At 40.2% G+C, this 18,274-nt stretch overlaps 1 long non-coding RNA gene across 1 annotated transcript in view; it reads left to right on the top strand.

Moving 5' to 3' along the window:
- The window catches only part of LOC110400196, a 9,367-nt gene continuing 2,993 nt past the window's right edge, over positions 11,901–18,274 (top strand). Inside the window, exons 1-3 of the long non-coding RNA XR_002439694.1 lie at positions 11,901–12,191; positions 16,203–16,324; positions 17,790–18,022. This is a non-coding gene — a long non-coding RNA (uncharacterized LOC110400196). The remainder of the gene's footprint in view (positions 12,192–16,202; positions 16,325–17,789; positions 18,023–18,274) is intronic.

Consider the following 18,274-nt stretch of genomic DNA (forward strand, 5'->3'; position numbering starts at 1 on the left):
GAGAGTTCCAAGTGGTCACACAAAGTTTTTTCCTTGCCATGAGTGCTAGCTGAAATCTCCTCTCCTTCCTCATCTAAAATTTGACGAGGAAGTGGGGGGGGAACTAATTTAAGAATTAATTCAAAGCAGTAGCATTGTATTAAAACACACACACAGGCACACGTGCACAAATGTGCTTGTATTTCTCTGTGACACTGTGAGGATAAGTGTCAAGATACATGTAAGAAGCACCAGAGGGTTGAATGGACAGATATTGCAGTCAGTCCTAGCAAAACTACCTAGTTTATAGCTTTATGTTATCCGCTCTCAGCTATCAGAAAGTTATAGCTACATGCTATGTTTGTTGTCTCCTACAGTTCTGTACTGGGAGAGGCAGTGAATAACTGATGCCCTGGGAATCAATGCCCTTTCACTCTCTTCCAGCTGCCCATGATTAGGCTTTTCCATTGTCTCTTAGTTGTCTTTTTCCACGCTGAGGTGTCCTGGAATACTCAGTTGTTCCACGTACAGATGTGCATTAGCCTACTTGGCCTTTTCTATTTTGACTATAACCTTTTTGAAACAAGACCAGATCTGCAGAGGTATTCAGAATGTGGATGAATCACAGATTTATTCAAAGGCATACTGCTGGTTTCTGTTTTGTCACTATTCCTTCCTAAAAATTCATATAACTTTATTTGCTGCTTTGACTGATAATGAGCACTGACCTAATTCTTCCTTGGATCTAGCATGTATTCTTATTGCTGAATCACAATTATCAATTCAGAAAATATTAACTCATATTTGAAGTTAGGAGTTTTTCCTGTGTGCACCAGTCTTTGTTTATTCATACTGAATTTCATCTTTCTTTATGTTGATCAGCTACACAGCTTCATAAGGTCCTCCCGCAAGTCTTCGCCATGGTCTTTTTCCTATCCACCCTGTATTTTGTAAATGCAGAATTGTTCTTGCCCAAGCATAGGTAATATAAAAGGTATTTCAAGAAAATACTATGTATGTTGTTCTTGTGTATATCTTTTTCTTCAAATATGTCAAACCACTTTAAGCCAGGGCTAGTTACACCCTATGCTTTACAGGTGAGAAACTGGAGGATGATTTGGCCACACTCCCTCCATAAGTGAGTGAAAGGCCTTTCTTTCCACAGCCAGTCAGGGTCCACCCTACTGGCTAGGTATCACCTGTCATTTACGTATTCAGAATTATTTATAGAACAGTTTGCAGTATTTGCATTATGAAAGTACTGTTTCAGCCTTCTCTGTAATACTTATTTCTAGCACTTGCAATCATTTTGATTAGTTTAGGATGGCAACACTCATTTAACAATAACAAATTAGAGATTATCTTGGGAGTATAACAAAAGTCTGTCTGCAGAAAAAAGGGAGAATTTCACCCCTAGGTGTTCAGCATTGATTAGATCTCATTACAGAGTGCCTAGAGTGAAAATGGTTCAAAACTGTGCATTTCTCAGTTTTCCATATCCTGAAATGTTGTGTCACAAAACAGTAGATTTGTGTAGGGGCTAGTACTCCCTTTACAGAGCGTGAAGCCAGCCTTAAAGGGACACAATATTTGAGTTTTCTTTCTATCTCTAGTGCTAGACACTCCTAGTTATCACCAGACTTATATGCAGCAGTGTGGTTTGCCTTCCCCCATCATAGCTTTTACAAGAATTTGTAGAGGGCTTCAGTCTTCAGTGTTGTCAATTTGGCACCTTTTGCCTAGTACTAAATTCACCTTAAAAAAACATGTCTACACATTAAGGGTTCTATTCATGAATTACTAACACCTCATTTGCACTTGAATTTCATTCAGGTTAAATGGAAACACCGTGCAATGCTGTGGAATTTACACAAATTTGATATCCTTGAATACAGATTGCTGGTAATGAAACTGACACTTTGTTGTGCATATTAAAGATGCCCAGAAGCCAAAAAAGGATGAAGAATAAGAGAAAAAAAGGATCAGAGCTGGCCTGAATGGGCAAAGTACCCTTATAGAGAGGAGTGGGAAAAGGGAAAGAGGAAATCAAAACAGTTTTGTAATGTGTAGGTGTTCCCCGCAGCTCAGCCCCAGGAGCCAATACAGCTTGGGCTTTTGATGCTTGCTGTATCTGCTTGGAGACCTAGGATTTTCACCTACCTAGGCAGTGACATTCATATGGGAATCTGCGCTCTTCTAAACTAAGTCTCCCACTTCTCATTTCACTTTTGTACTCCCATGAATCTCAGGCAATTGCTGGAACCATTTTCTTATACCAATATTTCTAATGATTCTCCTTTCACATATCTTAAGGTGTTGGGGTTTTTTTGTTTTGTTTTTTTTTGTTGTTGTTGTTATTGTTTTGTTTTGTTTTTTTGGTGTAGAGTGAAGAGCATTCACAAGGGTAGGATTTGGAATTTGACTCAAAAACTGACGTTACTTGTTTTGTCATTGGGGTACCTGAAGCACTGCAGCTTTTCTGCTGAAAATGCTAATGGGGACCATTGCACTCGCTCTTTTGCATGAGATGATCTGTCTCCTTATTCCCTGACTCACACGATGCCAGGCCTGGTGGCTCACCAATCTATGACTTGGACACACAGGTGAGACAGGAATATGAATACTGATAATTGTGTATTCAGCAGAGTTGTAATCAGGTGCATTTGATCTGGAAGAGATTAGTTTAGGAAATACTTTAAAATCCTATTATTATGTCCCACACAACCATATATCATTTGTCAATAGACTGAAGATAGTAAAAGCTTGATTGGTTACAAGAATGGGGCCCACTTCTTAGGATTTTAAGGTCAGTAGTGATCTTATGCTCAAGCTACAGTAGCTCTGTCCAGTGGCACCCATCTACATGCCCCGGTGTATTTGTGGGTAACCAGGTAGAGATCCTGGCTAAAAATTAAAGTAATGAAGATGTTTCTTGTGATGCTAACTCTTGTTCTGCCTGCTGATCACAAGCTGAAATTGCTCTTAAGAGTGAAAACTGCTACAGTCATTGGTGATTATTATTCACATTGGACTTTCATCCCAGCAACTAGTGCAATGTTTATCTTCATGGGTGCAAATACACACTAATAAAGAAGAAATCATGTGAATGGTTAAGCATTTATTTACTACCTTGAGCCTTTATCCCCCATCTTTGCTTAAAACCAGGTTTTGTGTTGTTTTTTTTTTTTTTTTCCATGAGACACAGTTGTCATGGTTTTGTGATTTTCGGTTATTGGTATTCCACATCATAACATCATGTAGTGGATATACCTGGTTCTCAGAAGAGAAGGACTACTACAGTCCCCACAGTACTTTTCTCCTCTGTTACCATTTCCAGCCGGAGGGAAAAGATAAAAGCTCGCAGTATAAAAACTCGTCCCTTTTTCCGCCGTCTCTCGTCTTGGCAGCACCTCGCTCTCCAGCCGTCTTATCGTCAGTAGTAGAGTAAGGCCTACCTTGATTTTGGGACATTCTCTCTCTCTGTATTGGATTTATCAGCTTAAATTGTAATTATATTGTATTATAGTGTGTTGTTTTGCATTCCGATATTTTATTTAGTAAATTAGTTTGTTTCTCCTCAGATTGTTGCCGCTGTTCTTTGCTCTCAGGGCCATCTCCCTACCCTTTTCCCCTTTTCCCTTTTCCCGGGGCGTGGGCCTGTGGATCCCCCGTCCCCTTTGTCACGGAACCGGGCCAAACGCCCGTAAACTGTTGACAGCAGTGCATCCAATTTTCCCTCTACACTGAGTACACATCTGAGAATTATAATGTGGGGGGGAAAAAAATCTGCTGTTTGAGCACTGAGTCACAGTAGACAAAACCTGGCCTCTTGTATCAACTTGAGGCACAGGTAGTTTCTCCACTTTGTCAGCAGTCAGCAATCAATGTCGTAAGTTTAAGGGGTAGAAACAATTAGGCATAAGAAATCCTCCTTTATTCTTTTTTTTTTTCTTGTTTAAATTTCCTTCCAGAAATGCATTTGGGTTGCAGTGTTAGTTTCAAAAGGTCTGCTTGGAAAAGCAAATCTGAAAAAGAGCTGCAAATCATTACTGCAAATTAATATAAGCAAGACTTGTGTTGGAAAGTCTGGCTGCTGTAACTACAGTAATACCAATGTGAGTTGTACTCTGCGCAGGAAACATATCAGGCACATAGTCCTGCTTTTCTTTTGAAGTTCCTTCTCCAGGAATATTAAATAAATAGCCTGTAAACTGTTGAATTCACCACACACTGCTGAGCAGCACGCTATAAGGAAAACAAGCACTAAAGAACATAGACATGACCATGGAAATCTCTGTAAGTTGCTTTCTAAACAACTCTGAAACCGTTGGCTCAGATACATTAAACACAGAAAGAATAAGAACAGGAGAATACCTCAACCCAGTTCCAACCAGTTCCAACTGATTCAAGCCTGTTCTCACCCTCTCCCTCCCAAGTCACTTTTCCAGGAGCAAGTCTTTGCTTTCTGTATGCTGATATGTAAATCTGGCACTGACCTTTCTCCACACTGCATTTATCAGTGCAAATCTGAGCCCATTCTTAAGACCAACAATATCTGCAAGCCATCTAAATGGTCCAATTAGGACAAAACTATCTGCACTATGGTTTTGTACTCCATTAAATAGCTTGGCATCAGCTCCTTTAAGCTGGGCATGCTGAGTTAGGTGGGGTTCACATCAACCTTATCTATGGCATCAGAACCAAAACGTGTATAAAGAACAAATTATCCCTTTCATGATTACATCCAGTATCAAGTCATGCAAGAGGTATGCACAACAGGGATTTTAGCCTGCTGTAGGTTTTCCTGTCATCATGCTACTTTAAAAACAATAACTTGATAAGCTATTCAGAGCCTGAGGATCCGGTTCTGAGGAGTTCTGAGTTTCAAGGTACCTTCCTCTACCAAGGCAAAGAATAATAATCAGTCATAGCCCAGGTTATCAGCTTCCTCTGTTACAGAGTGTTGTGTGATTTTGCTCCATGGTGATGCAGCGTTGCAATGATTTATATCAAAGCAAGAAAACTTCAAGCTGAAACTGCAAAAATTCAGGTAAGGTCAGTGATAGGAACTGCTAAAATGTTGCAGCTTCTCTGAAGCTGGAAAGAAGCCCACTACAAACACTACAAAGCTGAGAATGTTTCCCTGGTCTTTGATTTCTGATTTTTGAAAGGTAGTAATAGAGGCAGCAGGTAACCTAAGACAATCAGGGAATATTTTAACAGAGGTGCCATATATCTGAATTTCACCTATCGCTTCATGCTGTTTATAAATTCCTTTCGTTCATGGAAAGACAGGAAGATGTTACAAATAGAATTAAGGTCTGTAGAGAGTGATCATCCAAGGAAGTGATTATGATGGGTAGCAATTATTTACCTGTATAGCTGTATAGTCATAGGCAGATATTATTAATAATGGAAAAAGTACATGATGGTAATACTAGGTGTTATTAAAAGAATGATTGGAGTGATTCTGTGGTTTGTTAATTAGCAGAGGGCCATAACACAGATGGAAGAAGAAAACTTTTTTCTTCCTTGTTGTTCTGTGCCTGAAAAGTAGGACAGTGAAAAGTGAAACTATGGCCAGAGCACTGTGCTTGAAAACCACACATCGGCACCCAGTGACCAAAGTGACCCTATTTGCTCACACATTCTGGCAGCATTCTCTAAAGGTAGTTTCACAATGTAAAGTGTTGTTTTTTTTTTTTTTCCAGTGTTTCCCTTAATGAAACATGTTTGTCCTGATGTAATTGCATGTAAAGGGAGCTGGATGGCCTCCATCTCTTCCAGTCTTCCAGCATGCATCCGCTCAGGTATCAGGGACAGTGTCTGCACCTCTCCCTGTCAGCCCGTTGACTATTTGCCATGTCAAGCTCTTCTATACCTCAGTTTCCCTTTTTTAATGATTTATACTTAATCATTCTCTTTGTAGCTTAATGTTCAATTCAGCGTCTCCGAAACCCCCCTGATGTGATCTCGGAGGAAGCATCTGAAGCATGGTGAAACCCCAATCCTCCCTCTTGACTAGCTGATCCATTTCAGAGCTATCATCTGTTAGGTTTTTTTCCTGTGAGGTGATTCACTTCTAAACTTTCTCTCTGGACCAGCCATCAGACATGCAAGGGACCAAGAAGTAGCAGGAAGCCGCCTTTTCTCGTTCTGATATCACTGTCTGTGGGGTGTAAAAACAGGAAAGCAGAGAGGAGTCAGGCAGTGAGGAGACCTTCTTCATGCTTCCTAAAAATCCTTTTACTAGAAAATGATGTCAGGCATGTATTTATTACTATACATCTTACCTAACTCAGTTTATGTTTACTGTGGATTTTTTTATAGTGGTTCCATCATGATCAGAATTTTCTATTAGTGATAAGTAACTGAACAGATTTTATGTCAGTTATGAGTACATTAATTTTAAAATTTGCTTTTTGCCAACCACTCTTTTTCTCTTCATGCATTCTCAGAAAGTCAAAGTATACCACTGTCACCAGTTTCTTTTTTTTTTTTTTGCATTCAAAGGCGTAAGAGTGTTTTGTTGAACCATTTAACAAAAAGCCTTCTTAGAACTGCCTATTATGACTATTGGGAACTAAGGCTCTATTGGAAAATTGAAATAACTGTTCTGAGTTGTCTAATGGTGCACATTACTAATAGTTCACTTTTATTGCTTAAAAATCTCATCTTTATCTCTGCTCCGTTCTTTAGATGACATGCTAAATACTTCATACCATATTTTTGAAACAAAAGTGAGCATTTTCCATACTTTTATCCTCTGTGGAGTCATTTGCTGTAGAGGATTCCTACTAGTGTGACTTTTTGAATCTTCAATACACATTATTTTCTACAAACTTTCAAGCAATTGGTTCTTTCAATATTATTTCAGGGTGTGTTGGTTTTCAGGAAACAGGCATCGCAGCAGAAGTGTTACTGGTATGTATATTAGGATAGATAAATGTGCTTTTACATCTCTATTTAAATTGTTCTTTGATGAGTTTGTCAGAACAGTACACACAGAACAGCATTAGTAGTACGTATAGTGAAGTACGTATAGTAGTAATGTAGTAAAGGGGAAAATATCACCTTTGTTCTTTCTTAGAAGATGTAGTTGCAAAGAGCAGAAAGGTGGGGACATGGCAAGTGTTGCTGGTTCTGTGACACCACGGCTTTGGCAGCAGGGCACAGTGCTCCTGGGGGAGCCAGGCTGGAAACACTAAGAAGGATATGTTGAGAAAACAGCAATATTTTTGTGACTCTCTCCCCTTCAGGGCAGCTGACACACCTGGCAAGGAGGGTGCTGTGAGGGACTGGGATGCTCCTCTCTGCTGGGATCAAGGCAGGAGCTGCTGCCACAGCTGGCAGCTGTGGGTCCCCTCGTCTCACACCACTGCAAGCACTTTGGGGAGGAAAGCGGGCTCCTCTGGGAGCAGTAAGCACTGGGCAGCCCATGAGCACTGGGCGGTAGGAACATATGGGGTTTTTAACCACGTCTAATAAAAACCCAGCTGCCAGAGGCAAGCAAGAGGATGGGAATGTGATTGTTCTCTGCCTGGCCTCATTGTGAAGCTTGCTGTTGAATTCCATGTTAGTGGAGCCAAAAACAGCAGAACTGGTATTAAAATGTAGTTCTAAGGCATAACAGCATTTTTGGTTTTTTGTTTTTTAATAGCACGATTAGGAAAGTTGATCCTTTATGGAATACTTGGCTAAAATGAAAAGGGCGTCAATATTTTTTTTACAAATAAATACATATCTGAATTTCATCAAACAGGATCCTCGTAAAAATAATTACAAAAACAGATATTAGCTGAGCGTGAGCCAAACAACCCTTTGTTTACCTGAATTAGAAAAAGGATGATTAATGGTAATGAGCGTGTTACATTACTCATTTGTCAAAAAAGATCAATAATGTTAAATACCCCAGGAATGTCATCAAGCTGCCCCCAGCACTGTGCAAGTTTTATGAACAGTTCTAGCAGAAAACTCTCTGAGGGGCTGCTCCTCCACACCTATAGAGCTGCCTCCCTCCTCCTGTTCCTTCTCCTCACATGGTGCTAAGGAATGAGGTCTGCTTGTAGGCAGAAAAAAATTTCAAAAATAAGGATGGCCATTTTTTTCACTTCGGTTATTTTGCAGTTTGGATCATTTCACGAGAGCAGGTATAGTTTCAGTCAGGCAAAACATTAATTCCACAGATGGGGTGGAGGAGAATGGGTGAGCCCATGGGTGCTGCCTGTGCACCCAGAGTTGGGGCAGTGCGCTCTGCTGTCCCTGCTGCCACCATGCAATGCACAGCAGAGCCTGGGGAGAGGCCAGGCTGTTGAGGGATCACACTTTGCTTGTGGCAACACTCTCTCTCCTTAGCTGCTCTGTAATTATTTTTTCATTTCTGTGCTTCTTCGCGATTCAATGCAAATTCCTGCAGGCAGCAGCACCTGCCATGGAGGACCAATTAGTGGTCATTGTGGGAGAACGTGTGCTGCTATATCGAGGTGGTGCTGAGCTGGTTCCTATTATGAGCCTTTTTCCATCAAGAGTCCTGAGATAACAGGAAATGGTGGAACAATAAAGCCTATGTAATAGTTTAAAAACAAATGCTTAGAATTTATATTAATTAAATGAACTCTGACAAGTAATTTTCTGGAAAATCTTTTCAGAGTTATGTTAACATTCAGATTCTTTAGATTCAAGGACAGATTCCCTTAGTTTGCACAAAATGGGATGCAGACTGTCATATCATCTCACTGATTTTTCAGAGTCCTCCTCTGATCCTCAGTCAATTTACCTTTCCCTCGGCTTGCTTTTTCCACCTACAAATTATGTACATTGTTATTTAAGTACCTGAGAGAGAAATTTCACATTTTAATTAGTGTTTGTAAAATGCTTTGGGTTACTTGGATCAAAGTGTGATTTATTATTCAGTAATGTATATTACTGCACTGTAGGTGTGCATGTGCATGTTGCAAAGTGGGGTACCAGTTAATCTATTCGTACTTACTTTATATAATATGGGTTTATATAATATGGGTTGTTATAATTCATATTCTGTAATTTCCAACAAGTTTGATTAAAGGTGTTTTGATTTTTCACAACATTGACTTTAATACATACTGTAGTGCATTTTTATGTGAAAAAGATGTTATCATATGAAGGGAAAGGATGGCTAACACTCTGAATTGCACTCTTCTGTACTTTTTAATTGAGCTTTTTGGTCCATCTGAAAAAGAATACATGCATATCACACTGGCATAAGAGCATCCAGGGAGATGAGGTCTGAGTTCTTGGTTGTGATTTTAGGACAGCATGCTGGTGAAAATCCCATCAAAGCTATGATGTCAAGCCAGTGTGCAGCTTGCTGGAACACTGGAGTGCGCTGGAACCCAGGACTATGCAGGCCAGGCATATGAGCACTATTAACAGGATTTACTTTTACTAATTCCTGTGTGTGAGACCCAACAGACTGGAACAAGCCAGGGACTGTATATCTACATCCTCAGAGAGATAATTTGCCAGTAGGAGTGTTTCCCACCTGAGTATTAAGACTCTGAATCAATCAACTTTGTTTACATTTTCTTGAAATGAGCAGATTTCTCTGCTCATTTTACTTTTCAAGTACAGGTGATATTCCACAGGTTGAGAATGTCAGACCAGGAAAGCCTGAGATTCACTCTAGTGCAAATCCACACTTCCAAAGGTATCTGGAAGCTTGAGTCAGCCAAGTGAATGTGTGCTATCACCATCATCATTCAAGTCCTCTTAAACCTTAATTTCTTTCTATCTCTGCCCTGTTCACGGTAGGTTTGTTCCTTGTGATGGTCCTTCTGAGCCCACTTATTCATTACTGAGCAGCAAGTGAGAGAGAACAAGAGGAGGAGGAACCTACGGTTTTAGCCCTTAAAAGCAAAAAAGCTATCAGAAATGTGCAGATTGGAAGAGCAGAGTGGGATATCCAGTGATGGAAAAGGTACAGGTGGCAGACAAGGAAATGCTCAAGGGAAGTCTGAAGAAGGAAAGCTGAGGGCCTGGGGAAGCTGTGCAAACCCATGTGATGGGGAAAGAGGCCCTTGGCCTTGTGTGATGCTGCAGGTGGAGCAGCAGTCAAGCAACAAAGTAAGAAGAGGAAAAATAACGTTAAACTGCAGGGGTACAAATGCAGACTGTTCATAAGATGAAGGGGCGATAATATGTCAGTACAAAAGCCCTGGGGAGTCCCCAAAGACATGAGCTGGTGGTGCTTGCTGGAGCTGCAGTGCAGTGATCCCCCCTCAAACATACTCCTATATTTTTTTGGAGTCTGTGAAGTTAGTAGCAGTGCAATTATAGCAAACCTGAACTGAAGTTAATTACTTTTGTTACTAGCAATCAGATCAACTGCATCATTTTGATAGAATTGAATGCATGACTGAATGCATGACTTGTACTGGAAAAAAATAAATAAAAATTTGCTGGGTGGTGTTGACCACAAGATTGAATTGAACTTCAGTGCAGTTTCTTATTGATGAATATACTATGGATGTAACTGTATATATATTGAAACATATATGTGTAAGTATGCAATTGTGTGCCCCACAACACATTTATAAATGTTTGTCTCAGTTTTGTAAAAAATACAAATGTAAGTGATTAACAGTAGTTCAAAGCAAAGCTGACTCTGATAAATTAGAAAAGGAATTCACTATGCTTTTTTAAAGCTGAATTCTTGCACAAGAAGCTAATTCATAATATTGGGGAAAAAAATAGGAGGATCTGCTCAGGATTGCAGCCACTATGGAAAGGTCTGTTATAATCTATTTTCTCTTTCCTTCCGGTCTCCAGGGTTTCACTCTTCCATGTGACCCTAAAGGGTGGACACAAAAGATACGTATTTACTTGAAAGGCGAGAAATAATAAAATAATATGTCTTGACTTTAAGTGGTTCCACACAACACTGGCTCTTGAGTCTGATTTTCTTGCCTGTCTACATATGGCCCTCTCTCAGTTCTTTTGCTATTGTGTTCAGTGTCACTTTTGCTGAAGGGAAGTGGCTGAAATGTCACTTTAACCAAACATCTTGAGATTTTAGAGGCAGTCCTGAACTTGAAAAGAGGCTGATTCTCATGAGAAAATCCTGCTGCTGGACAGGGAGATGTAAATCACGGCTGGCTTCCAAAATTAGCAAGAAAACAGATTTTTTTGCAAAATTGTGTAGACAGCAAGGCTGGGCTCTGACAGCCTGAGGAATCCAGCTTCACCATGACATAGGGCTGTGCAGCTCACCTGCATGCCTGCTGGAGATGTTCTGCTGGTACCAACCCAAGGGTAAAGCTGTCACATGCCTTCTTCACACCTTCCCATGCTGTCCTCAGCCCCTGTCAGTGTTACACTACAATTTTCATTGTTATTATTCTCCCTTATTTTAAGCTTCCGATTACTCCTAATCTTCATTGCAGGTCAGGGAAATGTAAGGTTGCTGCCAAGCACTGGGGTCCTGAGGGACTGGCTGTGACTGCAAACAGCTGCACGTACTGTCCGTGCTGCTGCTATTATGGTCTGAATGGGAACGGATGGTGGAGAAAACTGGAGCTCTATGCCCTCCCCAGGGACCAAGACCTGCCTCCCCTTGGCCAAGACATGTCCAGCTTGGGTGAAGGGTACCAGATATATACACCAAAGGACAGAGTGACCACTGGCTGTATCTCTTCTTGGCCAGCTCTTCAGTTTGTATTATAGCTCCTTATCTACACCTCACTTAAATAAGTCATTACTCATCTTTTTATCTCCTAACAATACAGACAATTTCACCTTCTGCATTTTATATGGTACTGTCAGTACCCTCTCATATTTTTGATTTCAAGAGCTTTCTCTGAACCTTTTAATTTCCAAGACTGGAAATCTTATTCAGACAATAATTCACTCTTTAAATCTCTCTACCCTTATATTCACTGCTATAATCCAATGTATCCCATTTTTGCATCTCTTCTTAGATTTTCCTTCAGAGCTTATCTTTTCTCTTACCAGTAGCCAGTTACTTTAACCAAATGTTTTAGCATGCTAAAGAATAATTTGAATACTCTTTTCCTTTCAGGTTTTGGGAGGTTTTTTTTCTTTCTTTCAAAAGATGCTAGATAGATTGGCCATGGGATGACTTATAGAGAGTATGATGCAAGCACATTGATATCATCTGATGCCTGTGAAAACAGATATTTTCTCCCAAGTCTCATGCTAGAGATACAAGATCAAAGGTAGGTGTCCTATGGCTTGGTGGTAATTTCCAGTGAGCACAATTAGAGGAAAGTAGTTTCTTATTTTCTGGCAAGACTAGCCTGAAGAATGGAAAACATATTTTCCATTATTTTTTAACTCACTGGCAGGACTTCCTCTCATTTACCCTTACATACGTGCATAGACACAAATGCATATATGAGTATACATTCATTACATATGTACAGAACAAAATAACTGTGTTAAGGGTTTAATGCTACCAAGGAGTCAGGCACCTGTTACTCTGTTCAGACTGATTCAGCTGTCATGTGAACTTGAGTTATTGTGATGATTGATGACTACTGCTTTAAGCCATATGCTATATTCAGCATCAATATTTTATATTTATAGCTTCCTGTATTGAATACTTATATTTTTACTTTTTATCAGCAATTAAAGTGTTTTTTTTTATGTGAAAAGTAGTGACCAAAATAAGGTAATGTTTGTTCCTTGATATCTCTCTCTTTTTTTTTAAGCGGCTGACAAAACTGAGACCATTTCATGTTTAAGTAGAAATGAGAGCCAAAAGGGTGAATCGCCTTAAGATCAGCTGCTAGTGGTGGTTCACATACAGAATTGCTGTAGTCATTCAAGCAACCTCAGCTGTGGCTGGAGGTCTTTACCTGAGGTCCCAGAGATTTGCTGTTGCTGATGATAAGGCTGGTGGAGCATGTCTTCTGCCAGTAACAGCTTGAAAGGATGTTCCTGCTTATTCTCAGCCCCTCAGGGCAGCTTGTAGTGCTTGGATGCTCTGAGGGAAAGGTTTTGTGGGATTTGCGTTACCCCTTCTGTAAAGCATAAACTGCATCCAAAAGCATCTGATGTTTAGCTGGTTTTAAAATTTTACAAGATTGACTATAAATTTTTCCTGTAAGTGACAAAGACCTTTCCAAATCTAGTGTAATTTCTATTTATCTATTTATTTATTTTTTCCAAGTAATACATGGAAAAAAGTTATGCAGTGAACCTATTATTTTGCACTGAATTAAGTGGGGACTTAAGTAGTTACCACTTCTCTCCCTCCCCTGATTGCAATATATGTTTATATAGTAGTAGTTACTCAGATGATTTAGTTTCCTTGTCTGTTGCACTGGAGGAGGAGTGACAGTAGGAGAGGAGGAGGTAATGGCGGATTTGATCTTTAAATTGAACTTGCAGTATAGAAGATGTTGCAATGCCTGGTTCATAGCAGTGCCTGAAGTGCAGGACAACAACTCACTCTCTGCCCCTGAAATGTTATTAGCCTTCTTTACTCCTCCTTCCAAAATAAAACACAAAATAAATAAAGCTTCCAGCATCAGTAAACTTCCTGCTGTTTGAACTGGCAGGCAGCCAACTCATTTGGACTGCTCTCCCCACTGGTATAAAACACTCGTGTAAGCAAAGAAAAAAGAGAGGAGGCCCTTATGACTACATGTAAAAGAGTGCCTTGCCAGTGTTCTGATTTGAACAATATAGCAAGAAATCTTGGGCTCTGTGTTTAAAAACAAGCTTGCTCATAATCCTTTTATTTTCTAGTTTTGAGCATTTATCTCTTAAAACCACACAATCATGCATCAGAATGAGGAAAGAAACAAAATCCCATATGAAAATCCTCATTTGAAGTTTTACTTGGGATTCAGGAAAACAGGGACAAAAAAAAATCTGTAAATAGATGCAGTGCTTTTCCAGGAATTCAGTCTGTATCAACCAGAGAGCAGTAGCGCATGTGTTTGGATTCTCTGGTGAGGGCCTGTGCTCCACGCCAAATTAACAAATTGCACATGCAGGGGTTTGAGCTGCATGGGTTCTTCTCATTCACTTAAATGTATTTATGATTTGGTTATGGAAACATCCAGATTCTGTCCTACATTTTCTAGGAATGTAAAAGACAGACCCTGCAGAAGGGCTGTTTTTGCAAAGGATATTTTCCAAACACTGATTTATTTTTTTTTGGGGGGGGAGGAGGATTTTTGATAACCCTTAACAATTAAAAATCATTTGTTGTAAGTGATGACAACACACAACGTAGGACGTTTCACCACAATCAGCTACCTCGAGACTTGAACCCAGGTTACTGTCTGTACATTTCAGTCTGTTTCTGGATTTACACAGGTGAAATGTTGACCTAGAGGAATATGGAACAAACCACTACAGCTTTAAGCTGCAGAGGTTTATCAAGGAAAAAAAAAAAAGGCAGAAACAAAGGCAAGCAGATGGCTAAAGATGAAGGTCACATCAGATTGAGAAGTTTGTCAAAATGTGATGACATAGGTAATCTGTAAACTGTTATTGCACCTAGCTGGAGGTGCTGAAAAACATTTTGAAATTACAAAAAACACTGGAGTCACCAGCACACAGGCAGGAATGATAGCCTGGAGTGGTTCTGCTCTATGGATGAATGCCAGATGTGGAAAGCGACATATCTGGAATTAATGATATTAAACATGCTTTTCTTTTATGCTCAATAATAACTCTATTATGATTGATACAAACCGCAGACACTTTATCTAGTACAAATGGAATCGTCTGTCATTGACTATATTAAATCATCAATTTCTGCATGATGAGGATCGTTTAGGGTAACTAATCATCTGTCTCGTTCTGAAGTCTTTAAGGCTGATCAGATAACGTTTTGAATACTGCCTGAGCAACCATGACAATCTAACCCTTCCATGTAAGGATTGAGAGGGGCCCATTATGCCGTCAAAGCCTGTGGAAATATCACAGCTCTTTCTCTACATAATACCCTGCTGTAAATAAATCACTCTCCACCGCAAACTTTATTGATCACAAGCACTTCCATGCTTGTGTCTAGTGAAGTCTCTACAGAATAAAATGCTGCTTTATATTTTGTCTTGTCAAAATATTAAACGGCTCTGTCAAGCGGAGTCAGGCTAGCAGTGATGGTGTAATTCTGCTGTAGCCCTTCTCATTCCCTCTTTCTATCTCAGCTGCCAAGCTTACAAAGCAGGATTTTTTTTTATAAACTTTCCAATTATAGTCTCGTAAGATTATGAAGCCTTAAGATAAAGTATCCTAATTTAGAGTGGTGGAGTACTGAACCACTAGACAAGAGACTGCTAGATAAAACATTTCTCACAAGGAAAAGATAACCTGGCTTATTTATATACACAACATTAATGGGCAGTAGGAGATAGCCTAGAATATCTCTATTATTTTACCAAGCGAGATAGGGGAGAAATATTTGAATTAATTCAGGCTCAAAGTGTTTATTATTCACGGACAAAAAAACTATCCCCTAATTATGAGACAAATGTACCAAAGGAGGACACTGCAAAACTCCCGGTTAGCACAGCACTTTGCATTTTCACAGTGTATTGTTAGTTTGCAATTCTGTAAATGAGATCGCATAGTTGTAGCGAAACAGGAACACTGTCGTCGTTTGAGAGGCAGAGTCTGCTGCTGCCTCTGACTTCAGCTCACGTTGTGTTTATCATCGGATGGTCTCACTTTGACACTACTTAGCCGCACCGAGCCGAGCTCTGCCCTCTTATAACACCCTGTGAGCCTCCCGAGAGAAAACCTGGGGTCTTGCAGAACCTTGCTGAGATCAGCCTGTGCAGATTGTAAGGAGGTTTGGGGCTGTCCTTAGGCAGAAGCTGGAGCACTTTCAGGGCTGCTCTAATTTGTAATAGTATTCACCACCTCAGGATTGCAGGAGCTTAAGCTCTGTCATGCATTCCCACATGCTTCTCACTCCAGGAAAGACAGAATAAGAGCCAAGAGTGGTGGCATAAAGCTCTAACCTGTGCTGAAAATAAGGCTGAAACACAGAAACAGGGAGCTGACAATGACTTTCTGACTTCTGGGCTTCTCTGGGAATCAGGGAAAATCTGGTCTCAAAATCACCATGTTTTATTCTCTTCCCTATTTGATTTTCATGCAGGCAGAGTTTCTGTTCAGGAAGCATGAATGTAGAGCTCAAAGCCAACGTTATTTCTTTGGGTCTTTTTTTTTTTTTTCCTGTGGCATATCAAAACCTGTATTAGGTGAAAGAGAGAACAGCAGAGAGACCATCCACAGAGGGAGATGGGCAATTGTGAAAAGAGGTCGAGAACAGAATAGGAAAGAAGGAACAGCAGAGCTGGAGGCCAGCGGAAGGACAGAGGCCGTGAGTAGGAGGTGGACCCACTCATCCCACACGTAAACTCTTTTCACTGAGGCAGCGGGGAGCAATCTCTCTGAAAAGCACCTACCACAAGGAAGGCCTGACTCTTCCTGTGCCTTATAGACATGACTGAAACAGAGATATTCAGTCTCGAAACAAAAGCAGGCAAAGTGAAGTTACGAATGACTGCAAAGGCTCATGAGCAGGAGAGTGCTGGCTGTCCCCGTGAGTGAGAGCTGCACCGCTGGGTTGCCCAAATTGCACGTACAGTTACCTGAAACAGTTCCTTCATGTGAATATGATCAGAGAAATCTACTTTTAAATTGATCTTAGTCAATAAGTATCCCAATAACATAATATTGCTTTGGGCAAAATCTGAGTCAACTCACTTTGCAAGAATTCTAAAATGTGCTAAAACAATCCTGTCCTTCTTCCTCGTCTTAGGCTCTTACTGCTCTACAAATTTCTCCCATCTGGAAGAGATTAAAAAGTTTTGTTTTGAGACTTCAATAACTTCACTTCTTCTCCTTTTCTGTAACTGTAATATTTGTCCAAATGGGAAAAAATTCAGATCTATGATCAGACTCCTTGAATAAGATAAACAACTACTTTATTTAAAGCATGCTTCCATGAAGTAGTTCGCAGCCCGTTAGCTTCCACAGTTTTTGTGTGCCTGGCAGGTAATGGGAGGAGAAGAGGGAGGAGGAGGAAGGGAGAGGGAAAACAGATCACCCGAGTGGTGTGATTTGGTCGAAAGCTCCAGACTTAGAAAATTTTTGCATACTAACATCTGAAACAGGTGATTCTGGGCTCATTTTGTGAGTGTTGAGTTGCTGTGTGTCGACCTTATGCTCCTGAGCCTTCTCAGATGTGTAGCCAGGAGGGATCTGGCTGTGTGTGATTTTTTTTTTACATCTTTCAGCTAAATCAGAGGTCCTGATGCAAAATGCACTCAGGGACAGCACAGGGAATTGTGACACTCCCTATAGGACTTTTCCACCATAAACTAATAAATGGATTACATTGATCTTTGTAGTTTTTTCATCTGTGACCGCTAAAATGTGGATAAAGTCTTTGTTTTAATATTTAATAATAATCTTCATTTAATCAGCAATCCAAGCATAATTTATTGGATATCTCTTAGATTATTGTCAATAAAGATTTTATGTGCCCGTTACTAAGGGTTGGGAATAGGTACATAGCTAAGTAAAGAAAATGAAATTCACATTAATGGAGTGCAGAAATCTGGAGCTGTAATCAGAGGGAGGAAACGCAAGTATCAACAGTGGGTAAAAGCAAGCGTATTGCTCCACATTTAATGGCTGACTGTTTTAAGAACCCCAGTCGTCTCCTCTGGTCAATCATTAACTGCTAGGAAATGTCCTCCCATTAGCTGTTATTGCTTAACAACAAGTTAATAATACATGTTTAACCATATTCACTTTTTTTTTTAACTGCCCCATAACAGCATTGGTGAGAGCTCAAGAGCAAATGAGAGCTATATCCACAGAGCTGAGACCCAAAGCAGAGGGATGCAGGCACTCCATCTCCTCTGGAGCAGCTGCGTTGCGCACCTGCCTGTGGGTCTTCACCATGCTCCTACACGGCTGTGATGTGCTTTGTCAGAGGTGGCTGCTGAAATGTTTGCAACCAGGCAGAAACAGCAAAAGCCTGTGTTTGGAAACCTGAGGACTACAGATTGTACGGAAGCTGATCATATAAACTTGCACTTTATTGTTTACAGTGTTGATTTCTACTGTTTTACAAGTAAATGCCGACACCACTCCTTTTCCATTTTTTATTTTTTTTCCCTTTTTTCTCCTTTAGTTCACTTTTCCTCTCCTTTTTTTTCCTCTTTTTTTCTCCTTTTTTTTACTCTTTCTTCCCTCCCTTTTTCACTTTTTTTCTCTTTCGTTTTCTCCTCTCCTCTCCTCTCCTCTCCTCTCCTCTCCT

This window comes from Numida meleagris, chromosome 5, assembly GCF_002078875.1.
Source record: "Numida meleagris isolate 19003 breed g44 Domestic line chromosome 5, NumMel1.0, whole genome shotgun sequence".
NCBI classification, from domain to species: Eukaryota; Metazoa; Chordata; class Aves; order Galliformes; family Numididae; genus Numida; species Numida meleagris.